General features: G+C 42.6%; 2 pseudogenes; both read right to left on the bottom strand.

The window, feature by feature from the left end:
* Positions 1-20: 20 nt before the first annotated feature.
* LOC147416697 (flavonoid 3',5'-hydroxylase-like) lies at positions 21-17106 on the bottom strand (annotated as a pseudogene).
* On the bottom strand, positions 3495-3975 carry LOC147416698 (geraniol 8-hydroxylase pseudogene; annotated as a pseudogene).
* Positions 17107-17959: the final 853 nt, after the last annotated feature.

The raw sequence follows: 17959 nt of genomic DNA on the forward strand, positions 1-17959 counted from the left end.
ATGAACAACATAGTCATGAGTTAACTAATCCCACCTTTTGTGTAATAGAGATGAGTGGGCAAACACGGTGCTACCATTGCTACTAGTGGGCTGTCTTTAATTGTGATAATGCCAAACTTCTCTTGAAAATCAAATTCTAGAGGAGCCCACCAGTGGAAGCCTTGTAATAAGCTTGCAAGTTGAATTTGTACATTCAAGAGATCTAGCAAATAACTAGTACATCCTCTTCGCCCGGCCCCAAAGGCTAACAATTCATAATTCTTCCCTTCCACACTCATAGTAATGGCTCATCCCACGTATCCGCATCTCGACCTATTGCCCATGCATTCACATATACTTGTATATTTCAAGGACATCAAAGCCCATGAGCTTGCATGATTGAGTAGCCATGTGTGGTATCAAAAAAAGTACCACTGGGTGCAGCCTCATGGTTTCATTGACAATGGCTCTTAGATATGGTAAGTGAGCAATGTTGGTCTCCTCCACCATTCGTTCCATGCCTACCAACTTTTCAATCTGCTCTTGCACGAGTTTTAATTCTTGAGGACTTGCTAGAAGTTTAAAAAGTGCCCACTCAATTGTGTAAGCAGATGTATCTGTCCCTCCAATAAACGTATCCTTGACAACACAAAAAGAAGACATTTATAGCATGCACTCTCTCTCTCTCTCTCTCTCTCTGTCTGTCTCTCTCTCACTCACACACACCACAACACACACACACTCACACACACACACACATACACACACCAAATTTGGTGGGATTCAAACTTGGAGCCATACCAGTATGAAGGCTTTTATGTTGTCATCGGTTATACTCTCCTTGGAGGACAATGAGAGCAACAAAACCAATGACTACATTTGGAGTGGGTGGACTACACATAAGATTTGCTTACCATCACATTACAGTATGGCTCCATTTCTAGCATTGGAGCTAGTGGCAATAATGTTGGCTGCTGGTTCTCCATATCTGTAGGTTTGTGTCGGATCGAGAGAAAGAGCTCATCAGCCTGGGTCAAGGAATGAACGAACGAACGAGAGAGAGAGAGAGAGAGAGAGAGAGAGAGAGAGAGAGAGAGAGAAGAGAGAGAGAGAGAGAGAGAGAGAGAGAGTCCCCACATCGTCTTTAGTAACTGAAAACAGAAGCACATGAGGACGGAAAATAAATTTTTTATGGAACATTTGAAATCCAAAGGACTTGCCCATCCGTTTTAAGTATATGCTAACAAGCACAAGTAACTAGCACTGTCTGGGACAACATATTCAGTGACACATTACCATGCCTCTACCCAAAAACAATATGTAGAAAACTCTCCTAACTTATCAAATAAAACCCCTCTTGCTACTCATCTTCTCCTCTTTTTTCACATGCTCGTAGACTTCTTAACCAAGCCCTATGGCTTTCTTTTCTATCTTTAGGCACACTAGCTCTCAAGTACCCACTTGGGCTCTCAACATATGCCCATGTAGTCCTTACGTCCCAGAAAGGGGAAGCCAAATGGGAATTGTGTTTGAACACCCTCCTATAGGTCCAACAACAAGTAGTCATTGTCAGCTCATTCGATTCTACCAGGGCCATCTACTACCACTATACTAGCCAGCATTACCTACGCAAGGAAGGAGCCACCACACCATAGCTCCATGGGGTGAGAGCTTCCCAATGGAGAGGCTCTCGCAAGAGATACCCTTAGCTCCAGGGATTTCATTAACATGATCACAAATATTGTGTGATCACATTTCAAAATACATGATCATGTTAAATATTAACATGACTTTCCCTTAACCTATAGAAATCATCCATATATGAAAAGCCCCTCAAATTTTTTCATTTCCTGGCGGGCCAGTTTAGGGTTCACAAAGTTTCGTAGTAAGCCCATTACCATAAACACATTACCCGATGGGGTTTTGGTGGGTTTCCACATCACCATTTATTGACTTTTTTGTGATCACGTAATTGTGATTATGTGAATGCGATAATAAACATTGTGATCATAAGAAATTTCATGTGATCAGGTGAATATTAAATCCCCGTTTAGCTTTTCTCACATTTTATGCTTTATATCCCTTAGTGCTTCAATGTAAAGCGGCATATGGGATTCACAGTGGACACATGGCACACTACGGTTAATCCACTTCATAAATAAAAGAAATCCTCCAAAGTATCCAAGAAGCAATTAAAAAGTGACCTGTTTTAGCCTTAATTTGTTCTATCTACAATCAAATTGAGCCTAATCATACATACACTACACACTCAGCCCTTGGAAAACATTTACGTGCTATTAACTTTCCTATCCGGACTCCATATTATGAATCGTAAAGATATACATGGAGACTTGGAGAGCACTATATAATCAGCCCTTAAACCTTTACTTTGCCAACTTCCAAGCATCCTAGATCACATGCATAAAAAGATACTTTATGGCCCCGAAAAACCACATTAGGCACACATGCATGTCTAATCTTGTCGGCATCAATGCCCCATAACTACATAAATTATATATACACTTCAAGCAAGCATAAATTGCTTGTTTCCACCCTTTTTCTTATCCTGAATGGAGAGCAATGCGACACTGTTTTAAGGCCATTTTTCTCACGCTAGTTCAACTCTCCCAAGTTCTGGTGTGACAGAGAGGTGTCATAAGGGTGTAAGAGGGCGCATGATCCTATGTACCATCATGGGAGTGGCGATTGGCCAACATTTGAGGAGGATGTTCAACTCTCCCAACTTCTGGTGTGACAGAGAGGTGTCATAAGGGTGTAAGAGGGCGCATGATCCTGTGTACCATCATGGGAGTGGCGATTGGCCAACATTTGAGGAGGATTTTATAAGTGTTACTCCATAGTTCTAAATGTTTAAGAGCTATGAATTTTGTACTTGCCCATTGAAATATTTTAGTTGTATTCAATATTGAAACAAAACGTCTACTTATAGAGAAGTTACCATCAAGAGGTGGATGGGCTATTTTCATCAAGAGATTTATATTATTGGTTGTTTCTATGTAATCAATTTTGTTTTCTAATTGATATTAGTTATCTCTTACTAATTTGTAGTTGAAACCATTACAAACTTTGTATAATGCCAAACGAGGGAAAATGAATGATGCACAAATAGAAGTGGAAGTCGAGATCCAAATACCCAAAAGCTCGAAGTACTTTAAATTTGATTTAACTACAATTTCTTTTTACACGAGTCTCTGCATGTATATACAAATACCACCTGAAACCTTAATAATTTAGTCTCAATAATTGCTGCTAGGACTTGCCTTGCATGTACATGGTAGTACTAACTGGGGGGAAAAATCTCCAAAAAAGAAAGCCGATCCACTCTTGCGTTTTATCATGGTAAAGGTGTTCAATATGCGCTATGGCAATGAATTGCTAAATAAGTGAAATGGTAGTGAAACATATTAGATATAGATTGTACACAATGAAGAAGGATAACCTGAGAAGTTCTACAAATAGCAAATCTAGGAAGAAATGAACAACATAGTCATGAGTTAACTAATCCCACCTTTTGTATAATAGAGATGAGTGGGCAAACATGGTGCTACCATTGCTACTAGTGGGATGTCTTTAATTGTGATAATGCCAAACTTCTCTTGCAAATCAAGTTCTGGAGGAGCCCTCCAATTGAAGCCTTGTAGTAAGCTTGCAAGTTCAATTGTACATTCAAGAGACCTAGCAAAGAACCAGGACATTCTCTTCGCCCCCAAACGCTAACAATTCATAAACTTCCCTTCCACGCTCAAATTACTATTTGAAAACCTATTTGGCTTAAATAATAATGGCTCATCCCACGTATCCGTATCTCGACCTATTGCCCATGCATTCACATCTACTTGTATATTTTCAAGGACATCAAAGCCTCATGGTTTCATTGACAATGGCTCTTAGATATGGTAAGTGGGAAATGTCGGTCTCCTTCACCATGTGCTCCGTGCCCACTACCATTTCAATCTCCTCTTGCACAAGTTTTAATTCTTGAGGACTTGCTAGAAGTTTAGAAAGTTCCCACTCAATTGTGTAAGCAGATTTATCTATCCCTCCAATAAACATATCCTTGACAACACAAAAAAGAAGACATTTATAGCATGTACTCTCTCTCTCTCTCTCTCTCTCTCTCTCTCTCACACACACACACACACACACACACACACAAACACACAAAAAAGAAGACATTTACAGCATGTACTCTCTCTCTCTCTCTCTCTCTCTCTCTCTCTCTCTCTCTCTCTCTCTCTCTCTCTCTCTCTCTCTCTTTCTCTCTCTCACCCCCCCACACACACACACACACACACACACAAACACACACACACACACACACACACACACACACACACACATAGACACACACACACACACACATACACACACACACACACACACACACACACACACACACACACACACACACACACACACACATACACACACCAAATTTGGTGGGATTCGAACTTGGTGCCATACCAGTATGAAGGCTTTTATGTTGTCATCGATTTTACTCTCCTTGGAGGACAGTGAGAGCAGCAGGTCCAAAAGGTCCACACTGGTGGAGGATTCAATAGTGCTACCACAGGGCTGCTCCTCTGTCGAGAGTAAGGAATCTCCTGCAAGAGGATGCTGAGATTTTGAGCTATCTAGCAACAGCGACGCCAGACACCCTGAATGTCCATACATGCAATCAAGGGGAAGATGTCACTAATATTGAAGATGTTGAGGCACTGTAACAACTCATCAAGGAGATGCACCAGATTGAGAGAAGGATCCACAATATGTGAATCTGTGGAAAATCATTTCATGCAGTGTTTTCCCTAGCACCATCTTGGATACCATGTTATTGCTTGCTTGCAAGAGATGGGGCCACATTGCAAGAGATGGATGAAGAGGAGTGAACAGGGATTGCACGAGAGACACAAGACAATCCTAATAGATTTCAGCAGCAGAGAGATGCAGCTAGAGCATGTTTGGAGTCTGCGAGAGCGTCACATCTTGGCAGTGGAGGCTACGATACGCTTCGACATGAGTTTGTAAGTATTAGACGTATGCTTTAAATTATTAAAAATCTATATCTTATTTGAAGATTTATCTAATGATTAAACCATAATTTTGCAGGAAGTTGCCGTGAAGCGCCTTCCGACACGTCGAGAGGACAAGTATGGGTACAAGCATGGACTTGTGGCCCTTTTGACCCAGTTGCAGGAGGAGGGAGAGGACGTCATTTGGGAGGTATTACCATGAGGGTCTTCTCACTCAATGATTTTTTGCATATGTACAGTTTTGTAGTGCTTATGTTTATGGTTTATGGTTATGTTTATGGTATGGCACAGATGTTATGGTTAAGGTTTGATAGTCAACTTAAGATTATGGTTTTGCTATGATGGTATGAAATCATGTGATGGTTATGGTTGTGCAATGATGGTATGGCAATGAGGTGATGGTTATGGTTTTTCTATGATGGTATAGCAATCATGTGATGGTTATGGTTATGGTTATGGTTATGGTTATGGTTGCGCAATGATGGTATGGCAATCAGGTGATGGTTATGGTTTTGCTATGATGGTATAGCAATCATGTGATGGTTATGGTTATGGTTGTGCAATGATGTTATGGTTATGGTATGACAAGAAAGTTATGGTAATGGTTATGCTATGGAAAACAGGTTATATTTATGATTTTACAATTTTCAACTCATGTTTTAATTATGGTAACAGGTTATGTTATTTTTACAATTCTTCTAATTGCCATGCACTCGCTCTTTAGCATCAGCTTGTAGGTGGAGTGCGGTTGCTTGTGCACTCTTCCTTTGGGCAGAGAGGGCTGTTTTCTTTTGTTGTAGTACGTGCAGCATTAGTTCCCAGCTCTCTCTGCCCAAAAACAATTTGCAAGTTTGGTCGTCGGTATAGACAACGGTAGGAGCATCGATACAGGCTTGTAATAAGCATCAGAATATACTATAGAAATATCGGTGATATTTTGTAGCATATTTAGATGCGTATTTCAAGGTTTATCCCGACGTAAGGTATATCGATGCTCATACCGACACTACGATACCACTGTCTCTTTCGAGGTCTATTTTAGCGCTTTTTAGTTTAAAAAGTAACTTTATTTCGTGGATACCTACACAGATTTTTGCACGATGTCTTGTAGTGTATGACCTAAACTTTGTAGTTACAAATATAAGATCTAGGACTAGGTGTTCCACATGGGTGAAACCTTTCTCTGCTGCTGTCATCATTTGACTGAAGAAGTAGATTGGCCTCATGAAAGATGTTGTATCCTTCTGGAGTAGCATATCCCCCAAGGAGTCATCACCCACACTTGAGGTGACATAGAATTTCTCATCCCACTTAGGTGGTGAGATAGTTGGTAGGGTGGCTAAGACCTCCTTTACCTTGTTGTAGTGATGTTCGCTCTCCTCGTCCCAGGTGAAAGTTGATCGTTGTGTGAGTTGTTGTAGTGGTAGAACAAGTTGTGATAGTAGATGTATGAATCTACTTAAGTACCTCACCTTTTGTAAAAAAGAGACCAGTTGATGTGTGGTTGTTAATGAAGGTAGGGCTATAAGTGTAGACACCTTACTTGGACCGGCGTTGATACCTTTTGCTGAAATTTCATGGCCTAAAATAATAACTCTACTTTTCTCAATGTGGCACTTGTCTACATTTAATTTCCTACCTAGGCTATGCAACCTTGCCAAACCCTCAGTTACCTTTTTTAAGTGTGAAATGCGAGGGCTATATATACAGAAATCATCAATGAACACTCTTATGGATGTTTCAAAGAACGGTTGAAAGACATATGTGACATATCTTTGGAATGTGGCCGGTGCATTTGCGAGACCAAATGGCATAACTCTGTATGCAAAAATAACCCCATGGCGTAATGAAAGTGGTTTTTAGCTGATCTTCCAAGGCTATGCGTATTTGAAAATACCCAAAATAACCATCACACACGGTGTATCATTCAAAACCCGCCACTTCATTCAGAATTTCATCCAAGAAAGGGAGAGGAAAGTGGTCTCTCTTTGTAGCTGCATTTAGTGGTTTGTAGTCAATGCAGACCCTCCACTTACCATTCTTCTTAGGCGTCACTACTATGGGTGACACCCACTCTGATTTTTCTACAGGATATATGAACTCTGCTTCTAGTAGCTTTCTTAACTCGGTAAGGAGTGGCTTTTCTTGTATGACTCCCAGCCGTCATAGCTTTTTCACAACTAGCTTTACCCCTTCATTCAACTTAATATGATGTTCCACTACTGTAATACCTGTGATTCTTTCATAGTTGTCAATGAAAAGGTCAGGAAATCCCATCAACATTTGCAAAAATTTATCTTTCTCTTCAATTGTTAACTCCATAGACATCATACCCTTCAACCTACTTTCTCCTAGGCCAGGTGATTTACTTTCCTCTTCATTGCTTTGCCCTTCTGGTGATGGGTCGCCAGTTGTGCTTACCCTTGTATATCCTTCATGATGATACCCATCACATCGATGGAACTATCACTTTCATCCGTGGATGTGGTCTCCTCCTCAGAAAGTGGAAGACTCACTAGTGGTTTCATCTGCTAATGTCTCTAGGTCCATTTGCTTCTGCTTGCCAGTCTTCATGTCGTAGTAGATTGTGTCCCCTTTCTTACCATTCATGTGTAGAAGGCTAGTGTCCCAATCCTGCTTTTCCTTCATGGACATCAACCATGGTCTTACCAAGATTAATGGATAGCCCTTCCCCTTAGTAGGCATCACAAAACATCTACTTCTACCTCAGTGTTGAAAGCTTTTATCTTCACAGCACTTACCACACCTGCACATTTTACTTTTGCGATGTTTGCCATCTTTGCCTTGCATGGAGAAGGCCTGTCAATCTCGAGCCCTAACCGAAGCATCATAGCTTCACTCATCACACAAATTTGTGCACCTCCATCAATGTAGGTGTTTCCAACCCTCTTACCCTTTATGTTGACGTCGACAATTGGAAGGATGTCATCCATGTTGCAACCCGAAATTGCTCCGCCTACCTTCGCTTTGGAGCACCTTGTAGTAACCATTTTGGACCATTTCGCCTTACCTTTGGTGCAAGATGTAGCAGCTATGGCCATGTAATCTTTGGTCCTTGCTTTGCCACATCCAATGTTAGATCATAGGGCCTAGAACTTTCCCCTAACTAGAAGTTGGTGATGCCTATTTTCCGTCGTGGCCTTGACGGCCTCTTGCTAGTCTCCCCTTTCATGCTTCTCTCATCATCAAATTGTGTAGATTTCTCCTTCCTAGCTCTCTTTACAGTCATGGCTTCAAATGGTTCTACAAAGGTTACCTTCTCCTTACCCTTATCCCTCTCCTTTACTCTGGGTGGATCCACTACTACGGCCTTTCCTTTCTCCTCTAACCTTATTATTTTTACAGGGCGATCAGGTGGTGGTGCCGGTGGAAGAGAGGAGTCTTTATGCAAGCCACAATGAGGCTAAAATTTCTTTGCTGCATAAAGAGCTGGAGTCGAAGAGCATGCATGAGGAAGATGATATGGAAACTTTCCTTGCTAGTGTCAAGGATATCAATGAGCAACTTATTTCTATAGATGAAGTTATTTCAGACAGTTTCCTTGTGCAGACTGTTCTTGATGCCTTACCAGATTCTTACCAGACTTTTGCTAGTACTTGGAGACTTATGACCCAAGGAAATCCAGAAGTTGTCAAGTTTGATGCTTTATGCACATTGTTGTTGCAAGAGTCACTTTCTAGGAAAAACAGGACTAGACAGCATGCAGTTGAACAGGCTTTTATTGCTTCTCAAAGAAAGGGTGGTAACAGCAATGCAGCCACTTCTTATGGTTCTGCTGCGAGTGGCAAAACTTCTGTTCCCAATGCTTTTGCTGGCAGTACTTTGTCTGGCAATTCTGGTGATAAGGGCAAAACGAAGATGCGTTGCCATTATTGTAAAGCTAATGATCACTTGATCAAGTCGTGTCCTAAGTTGAAGGCCAAAGAGGCTAAGAAGAAAGAGGGTGGTTCCACTGCAAATGCTGGTTCCACTACAAATGCAGCCATTGTTGAGTCTTCTGTGAAAGGAGACTGTGATGCTGATGTCGATGCAAAATGGGCTTTTAGCACAGAGTGCACTTACAATCCTGATGTCCATGATGCATGCTTGTCAGTTACTATAGATTCACATGTGTGGTATTGCGACAGTGGTGCTACAAAGCACATTACCTCAAATCGTGAATTGTTCACCTCTCTCAAGTCTGTCCCTCATGGGAATTCTGTCACTTGTGCCAACAATGCCTCTTATTCAGTTCAAGGAGTTGGAAAGATTGTGCTTACTGCTGCTAATGGCAATTATTTCACACTTGTTGATGCACTTTATGTACCTGGGATCAAGAAGAATCTCTTGTCTGTATCCACACTTGCTAGACTTGGACTTGTAGTCAAATTTTTGGATGACAGATGTACAGTTCATGATCTTAGTTTTGGTGATGAAATTGCTGCATCTGGCCTTTTGTGCCATGGCCTTTATAAGCTCACTTTGTATGACAAGTGTGGACAAAATTTTGCAATACTGTTGCAGATTCAAGGGCTATTTCAAATGCAAAACTTTGGCATGCAGGTTTTGGTCATCTGAATTTTGCCAGTTTACTGCGTTTGCAAAAATCTGATATGGTTGCTTCTTTGCCGCCTCTTGAAGCACCTCAAACATGTTTGTGAAGGCTATATTCTGGGTAAAATGTAGCGTTCTAAGTTTCCAAAGGATGGTTCAGTTAGGGCCACATGCAGGTTGCAGCTTGTGCATAGTGATGCTTGTGGGCCCATGCAAACTCCGTCCTTGGACAATTAGTTGTACTTTGTGACTTTAATTGAGGATTACTCCAGGCATGCATGGGTATTTCCACTTAAAGAGAAGTCCGAAGTTTTGCTTCAAACAATTTTTGGCTATGGCTGAAAATGTATCGAAATGTACTATGGACACCCTCCATTCCGATCGAGGGGGGAGTATATGTCTCATGAATTTAATGCATTTCTGGCTAGTCGTGGGATAAAACACCAATGTACACTGCCTTATACACCTCAGCAAAATGGTGTTGCTGAGAGGAAAAACAGGTCACTTACGAAAATGGCACGATGTATGGTCAAAAGTCAAGCTTTGTTGCATTCTTTTTGTCTTGAGGCCACCATGTGTGCCACTTATGTACTTAATAGGTGTCCTACGAAAGCTTTGCAATCTATTACTCCATATGAAGCATGGCATGATAGAAAGCCTTCTATTGAGCACATGCATGTTTCTGGCTATTTGGCATATGCTTTGGTGCCACAAACACAACACAAAAAATTGGATGATAAGGCTATTTTGTTGGTTATAGTGCTGAAAGCAAAGGTTACAGGTTATAGCATCCGCAAACAAAGCGTATTTTGGTTTCATGGGATGTAGTGTTTTGTGGAAAATTCTGTTTAGCCCTTGCTGTCATGTACTAGAGACAGTAATGTAAGCTCACAGGACATTTATGACACTTTGTTTCCTCTTTTTCAGTGGTGGAAATATGAATGTAAGTTCCAATGAGGCAAATGTATAGCCTATGGGGGTTTCTGAAAATGTTACAAATCAGCCTATTACTGATGCAGATGTACATGATATACTTGACGAGGAAAGGCCTGAAAATGAGCAAGCTAGAGGTATGCCAAAATGGCTGGTGCACACTTTGCGTGACAGTAAATTTGGATGCACCTTTGTCTAGTCGTACTAGTTCAGGCTCTCGCCATGCATCTTATGCATCAAATTGTTATGCTTTGGCTGTGTCTAGCTTACATGATAATGAGGAGCCTCTGTCTTTTGATGAAGCACAAAATTCATAAAATTGGGTGGCTGCCATGCAATCAGAATATGATGCACTTATAGAAAATGACACATGGACTTTATGTGATTTGCCTCCTGGCCATTGGTATGAAGTGGGTTTACAAGTTGAAACGCAAGCCGGATGGTGAGATCGATCGCCATAAGGCTCGACTTGTTGCAAAGGCTTATGCACAACAAAAAGGCATAGATTATGAAGATACCTTTGCTCCCACTTGTCGTATGACTATTGTGCATTGGTAGCTCATTTTGGTTGGGATGTACATCAATCAGACATTGTTACTGCTTTTTTGAATGGTGACATATTTGAGAAAGTTTATGTAACGCAGCCTCGTGGTTTTGTCATAAAAGGACAAGAGGACAAAGTGTGCAAATGTAAGAAGGCTTTGTATGGGTTGAAGCAATCTCCTCATGCTTGGTATGAGAAAGCTGACACTCATTTGGTCAAACGAGGCTTTCGTAACAGTCCAACAGAAAGCACATTGTATGTAAAGTGTGCGGGTGATGTACTTCTCATTGTGGTTCTTTATGTCGATGATTTGCTGATCACTGGGCCAAATGAGAGACATATTGCTGAACTTAAGGCTGATTTGAATGCTACTTTCAAGATGAAATATTTGGGGTTGTTGCATCATTACTTGGGTATACAGTTTAAGCAGTGTGATGGTGGTATTGCCTTGTGTCAAAAGTTACATAGAGACATTGCTATGTAAGTTTGGACTTGAGGATTGCAAACCTATTGTCACTCCCATGGAAATAGGTTTGAAGTTGAGTCTACATGATGTTGGCGATCCTGTTGATGTCACTCTTTACCAAACTGCTGTTGGCTGCCTCATTTATGTATGCAACATGAGGCTAGATATTCAGTTTGCAGTCTCACAACTGAGCAAATTTATGCATAGCCCAGGGTCTAAGCATTGGCACGCTGTCAAGAGGATTTTCCGCTACCTTAGTGGCACTTTACATCCTGGCTTGTTTTATCCCAAGGGGGATCATTGCCGCCAGACTTACATGCTTTTTCAGACTCAGATTGGGCTGGTTGTTTTGACACGCGAGTGTCCACAACTGGTTTTTGTTTCATGCTTGGAAGTTCATGTATATCATGGTTGAGCAAGAAGAAACCTAATGTGGCCACTTCGAGTTGTGAGGCTGAGTACAGGGCAGTCTTCACAGCTACGGTTGAGTGTGTATGGCTTAGACGCCTTATGGCTGATTTGGGTGTTGGACAGGACACTACCAACACTATCTACACTGACAGTTAGAGCGCATTAGCAATTGCAAGGAACCCAGTTTTTCATGCTCGGACAAAGCACATTGAGGTGCATTACCACTATGTTAGGGAGAGGCTCTCAGCAGGAGAGATCAGCTTGGCTTATGTGCCAACAGAGGACAACCTTGCAGATCTTTTCACAAAGGCATTGGCTCATGAAAATCTTGAAGCTTTCTGCAAAGCTTTGGGCTTACTCCCCTTTGTGGACTGATCATGTCCTTAGGGCATGGCACTTCCCTTTACTCATGTGCCAGCTCTCATTCACCGCATCACTCCAGGGGGGATTTGTTACCATATACATGTGGTAGTGATGTGTGTGAACACACTACGACCGCCGGGGATTTTTTTTCCTCTTTAGGAGGTTTTTCCTCCCATGCATTGTATATACGCCCATCAGTCTAGGGCTATCTATCTTTCCATTGCACACTAAGTAATACACTCTCTGTTGTGTGCCTTGAGCTTCCTTTGTCTTCTCCAAGCTGTGTGCGTTTCTCTGCAACCCTAATTCCAACAATGGTGTTCTTTCTTGAAACAATCTCAGTAGATCTCTACTCTCTACTGAGAGCGTGAGCATATGCTTCCGTTATCTGTGTTGCAGTATCAGGTGTGACTTGGAAACTGACTGTGATAATAACCTCGGTGACTTGAGTTACCCAATTCTCGAAGTAGAATAGTGTTGATTCTCTATTGTGCAGAGCTCCCTCCATCTTGTTGTTGAGGGTTGGTTGTAGGTTGCGGACATGGTTTTGACTTCCTCCTTCTTCTCCTTGGCACCCGGTCTATGTATATCCACTGAGTCTGGCGTGTTGGTTGACTCTCCCACTGCAAATCAATTGCCGTTACGCCTGGCACTCGAGCCTCGATGGAGATGCGGAGTTCGTCTAGTTGTGCTTGGAGCTCTTCTTCTTTTTTCGTCGAGTTAGCAAACCCTGCTAACCATTCATCCATCCACAAAAGTTTAGAGGTTTCAGTCTTGTAAACTGGAGGGTTTCATGAAAGGATCCTCGGTGGAGACGCTAAGAAAATGATAATCGGAAATGACATGCCATATGGGGTGGCCTCTACACCACACATAGCCTGAACATCCCCAAGCATTATCTCAAGATAGGAGTAAGCCTATAACTAGAGAGGGGGAACCACGTAGCATAAGTGCGGCTAGGACGCAGACATACACAACCTAGGGTAGCAAAAGTGAGATGCCCTCTAGGTAACCAACATGAAATGGTGATGCAGAAAACATCCACATGTAAAAAATACCTAGTCAACAGTCAGGAGTGTGTGTACAAGAGAGGTATGTGACAAGGTCAAAATGGAGCATAGTGACTGACTGGAGAGGCTGCACGTGATGGAGCACAAGCAAAGTGATATACAAGAATGAAACATCCCATGAATGTAGGAAAAACAAAGCTAAGGAGAACAGAGAATGGACCCAAAGATCAAGACAACATTGCACACTTTTATTGATGATGATGATACTTACAAATGGTGGTCTTGACTGTTACAAACCTGGCTCTTGGCACTAGGGATGCATGATGGAATACGAGTGCCATATGGTGCATGGCAAAATTGGAGTTAGCGGGAGGTTAGCACGTTAGCGGGGGGTTAGTTGAGGGAAAACATCAAGACGATGCAACCACCAAAAACATCAATCACTAGCATCAAGACTAGCCCGGAGTAGCATGGTCTCGGTGCATTCAATCCTAGCGTGCTCATGCTGCCTTGCAGGGGAATAGTGACTGCCTTATGTGCATGGAGTGATTGTGACCAGTAACTCCACCATAGTGTAGTGGAGAATGGGGAAAATGGTGATATTGCCAATGCTAAAATGCCCAATTTTGCAGCAAAACATGTTCCATGAGCTCCCTAGCTTGGGAGGTGCATTATGTGCTTAGTGGTGCTTATAATGTAGAGTGCATGGAGCTAGTGTGTTCCTCCTTCAATTGTGCCCTCTTGTGCTTAGCTGAGGCCTCTTAATATAGGCTTGAGAGGTGGTCCTTACCTAATGATCCTTGCAAATATCCACTGGTCGTTATAGAATGTCTAGATGCCTCTCTAGTAAGAGACATAGAGAGGGAGAGAAGGTAGAGATAGAGAGAGAGAGAGAGAAAAGAGTGGGACGGGGAGAGCTTTTTTACAATCCACTAGCCACTGGCTAGGTTATTAGGGAAGAGTGGAGTTCGGGGCATTTACAAGGGTTTTGTTGATGGTTCGGGTGGTTGGTGTGAGGTTTAAGGCTGCCAGAATTGGTATTTGTTGCGTGAAGCCGAGATGCTACATGTCACTTCCTCTTGGTGCCGGCCGGGCCGTGCTTTCGGTGCCTTTCCTTGTTTTGTGTCGGCGGCGTGCGACTTGGCCTTCTTCTTCTTTGTCGTTGGCGTTGATTCCTTTGGTTTTTATTATTTTCTGGTGTGTGTGTATATGTGTGCGTGTTTGGTGTGTTTATGTTCGTGTGTGTAGGCGTGCTCGTGTATGTATTGGTTTATGTGTTGTGTGTGCGTGCATATATGTATGGGTGTGTATGTATGTGGGGGGTTATGTGAGTGTGTGTAAGTGTGTGTTCGGCGGCAAGAGTGTGTGTGAATAATAGCATAGTAAGATTTATTTATATATATATATGGTGCTCTACGTAGGGAAACGGAGAGAGAGAAAACGATAATGAGAGAGATAATGGGAGAGGGGAGGGGAGAGAATGTGTGTGTGTGTGTGTAAGGGGGTGGGGGGTGTGTGAGTATTTAGAGAGAGAGAGCGGCTATGTTATGCTGCGCCTGCACGCTGTCGAGCGCGAGAGAGAGAGAGGGAGAGAGTGGTGAGCGAGCCAGAGAGGGAGTGTTTGAGGGTGTGTGTGTGGTGGTGTGAATAAGAGAGAGAGAAAAAAAGCTCTGAGTTGCGTCTGCATACACAGAAAGCGGGAGAGAGCTGGTAGCGAAGTGTGAAGCCATGCCGACAGAGAGCGAGAAGGGGGGGGGGAGGTCAACGGGGTGGGGGAGAGTAGGGGGTGTTGGGTTATGAGAGAGAGAGAGAGAGCGAGAGAGAGAGAGAGAGAGAGAGAGAGAGAGAGAGAGAGAGAGAAGAGAGAGAGAGAGAGGAGAAGAAGAGAGAGAGAGAGAGTGAGAGAGAGAGAGAGAGAAAGAATATTATCATGCACCCGCATAGGCCCTCTCCAAAGAGAGCGAGAGAGAGAGTAAATCTAGGGAGGGAGAGGTAGAGAGAGAGAAGAGAGAGAGAAAGAGTGAGAGAAAGAGAGAGAGAGAGAGAGAGAGAGAGAGAGGGAGAGAGAGAGAGAACCTGGAAAAGGGGGGAGAGAGGAGGGAGAGTGAGGTCGAGTCGAGTGGAGTGAACGAGAGGGAAGAGGGAAGTGAGGAGATGTGGGTGACCCGGCGCGGTGGGAGGAAAACAGAAGAGAGAGAGAGAGAGAGAGTGAGGTCAAGGGGTGTGGACAAGGAGGGAAGAGGGAGGGGTGAGGTATGGCGCCCCCGAGTAGGAGTATGGACGAGCGAGAAGAGATATAGAGAGAATGAGAGAGATGAACTAAATAAAAGAAGAGAGAGAGGGAGACTTTGCAAAAGCATGACGGCCTGCCAGTGGAAGAAAAGGTAGTGGAGGTTTGTTTTTATGCACCCTTTGGGCCGGGTGACACAGGATCAGAGATAAGAGAGAGATGGTGGATTGGCGGAACCAAGTAGGAGAGAGAGAGAGACCCCTATCCTCTGGTGATAGTGGAGAGAGGTGTGGCCAAATTGGTGGCGTCCCGCTAGTGGAAGAAGTATAGAGGGGGGTGGTGAATGTTAAAATCAATGTTTTTATTGTTTTTTTTTTTGGTTTTGTGATCCTCCCCGGTTGGGGTTGGTTCTTGCGGCCTCGGCTTCGAAAATCGGCCAACTTCAGTTTCTTTGGCCGGGCTAGAGGGCACTACTGCTAAACCAGTATCAATGCTATTGAGCCTACTAGGTGCTAACTAGCATAAATGATGTTAATTAGCATACATCTTGTGTTGACAACCTAACTCTGTATGCTAAGTAGAACACAAGGCATGCTAACTAGTATACTCCAATGCTAACCAACATACTCCATATGCTAACTAGCATACCAATCCTAGCTGCTAGTTCTAACTAGCATAACCCTTGTCTTAAATAGCATACCCATCATGCTAATGAGCATACTAGGTGTTAACTAGCATAAGTGGTGTTATCTTGCATACCTTTTGTCTTGACCAACTAACTCTGTATGCCTTGAATGCAAGGTGACCCTGACAATTTTTGCAATAGGTATGTTTTCCTTTGAATTCAACATCATCTGCAATGCTGCATTCTTCAAAAAACAACTCCTCATTGGAACCTGGCTGCTTGATAGTAGCCAATGTGCTGCGGACATTGGAGACAATTGCAGTCTATACAGCAGGCTCCTCCTTGAAATACTCATCATGGATTGCCCGAACATGCGGATGTTGAGCAACAAGATTCCAGATTTCTCACTTTGCTTCTGTACTAAAACCTTCAGTCCTACTCTTGAAAGCTCTCACAATCTCGGAGGAGATTTTATTTTTCTCCTCATCGTCGAGGGCATGGTGTTGTCGCTCAAATTTCATTTGTTTCTGCTCCCGTTGTTTCCTCTTTCTTACTCTCTCATATCCCTTGATTACATAAAGAGTTGGATCTTGGGAGTTGTAATTCATTGCATATAGTGGCTCTCTTTTGCTTTTTCTTGAGAGCTATAGATGCACATAATATGTTACTTAAAATCACTTAAATGTATAGCTATCAACACTTGATGCTGTAATACACACATACTATGGACAAATGCCTCGCAAAACTATAGATGTGACCAACAAAACCAATGACTGCATTTGGAGTGGGTGGACTACACATAAGATTTGCTTACCATCACATTACAGTATGACTCCATTTCCAGCATTGCAGCTAGTGTCAGAGATATGTTGGCTGTTGGTTCTCCATATCTGAGGTTTGTGTCGGAACGAGAGAAAGAGATCAGCTTTGACAACATATCTCTGAGACAGGATGCCCGGCTCAAGGAACGAACGAAGAAGAGAGAAGAGAGAGAGAGAGAGAGAGAGAAGAGAGAGAGAGAGAGAGAGAGAGAGAGAGAGAGAGAGAGAGAGAGAGAGAGAGAGAGAGAGAGAGACTCCCTGCGTCGTCTTCAGTAACTGAAAACAAAAGCACACAAGGAGGGAAAATAAAATTTTTATGGAACATTTGAAATCCAAAGGATTTGCCCATCCGTTTTCAGTATATGCTAACAAGCACAAGTAACTAGCACTGTCCGGGAAAACATATTCAGTGACACGTTACCATGCTTCTACCCAAAAAAAATACAATACATAGAAAACTCTCCTAACTTATCAAATAAAATCCCTTTTGCTACTCATCTTCTCCTCTTTTTTCACATGCTCGTAGACTTCTTAACCCAGCCCTATGGATTTCTTTGCTATCTTTAGGCACACTAGCTCTCAAGTACCCACTTAGGCTCTCAACATATGCCCATGTGGTCCTTACCTCCCAGAAAGGGGAAACCAAATGGGAATTGTGTGTAAACACCCTCTTATAGGGCCAACAACAATCAGTCATTGTCAGCTCATTCGATTCTGCCAAGGCATCTACTACCACTGTACTAGCCAGCATTACCTACGCAAGGAAGGAGGCCACCGCAACATAGCTCCATGAGTGGGAGCTTCCCCAATGGAGAGACACTCGCAAGAGAAACCCTTAGCTTCAGGGATTTCATTAACATGATCACAAATATTGTGTGATCACATTTCAAAATACGTGATCACGTTAAATATTCACATGAATTTCTCTTAATCTATAGAAATCATCCAATAGATAAGCCCCTTGAATTT

The sequence above is a fragment of the Adiantum capillus-veneris genome, unplaced genomic scaffold (assembly GCF_014529385.1).
Source record: "Adiantum capillus-veneris isolate H3 unplaced genomic scaffold, ASM1452938v2 Hic_scaffold_589, whole genome shotgun sequence".
Taxonomy (NCBI): Eukaryota; Viridiplantae; Streptophyta; class Polypodiopsida; order Polypodiales; family Pteridaceae; genus Adiantum; species Adiantum capillus-veneris.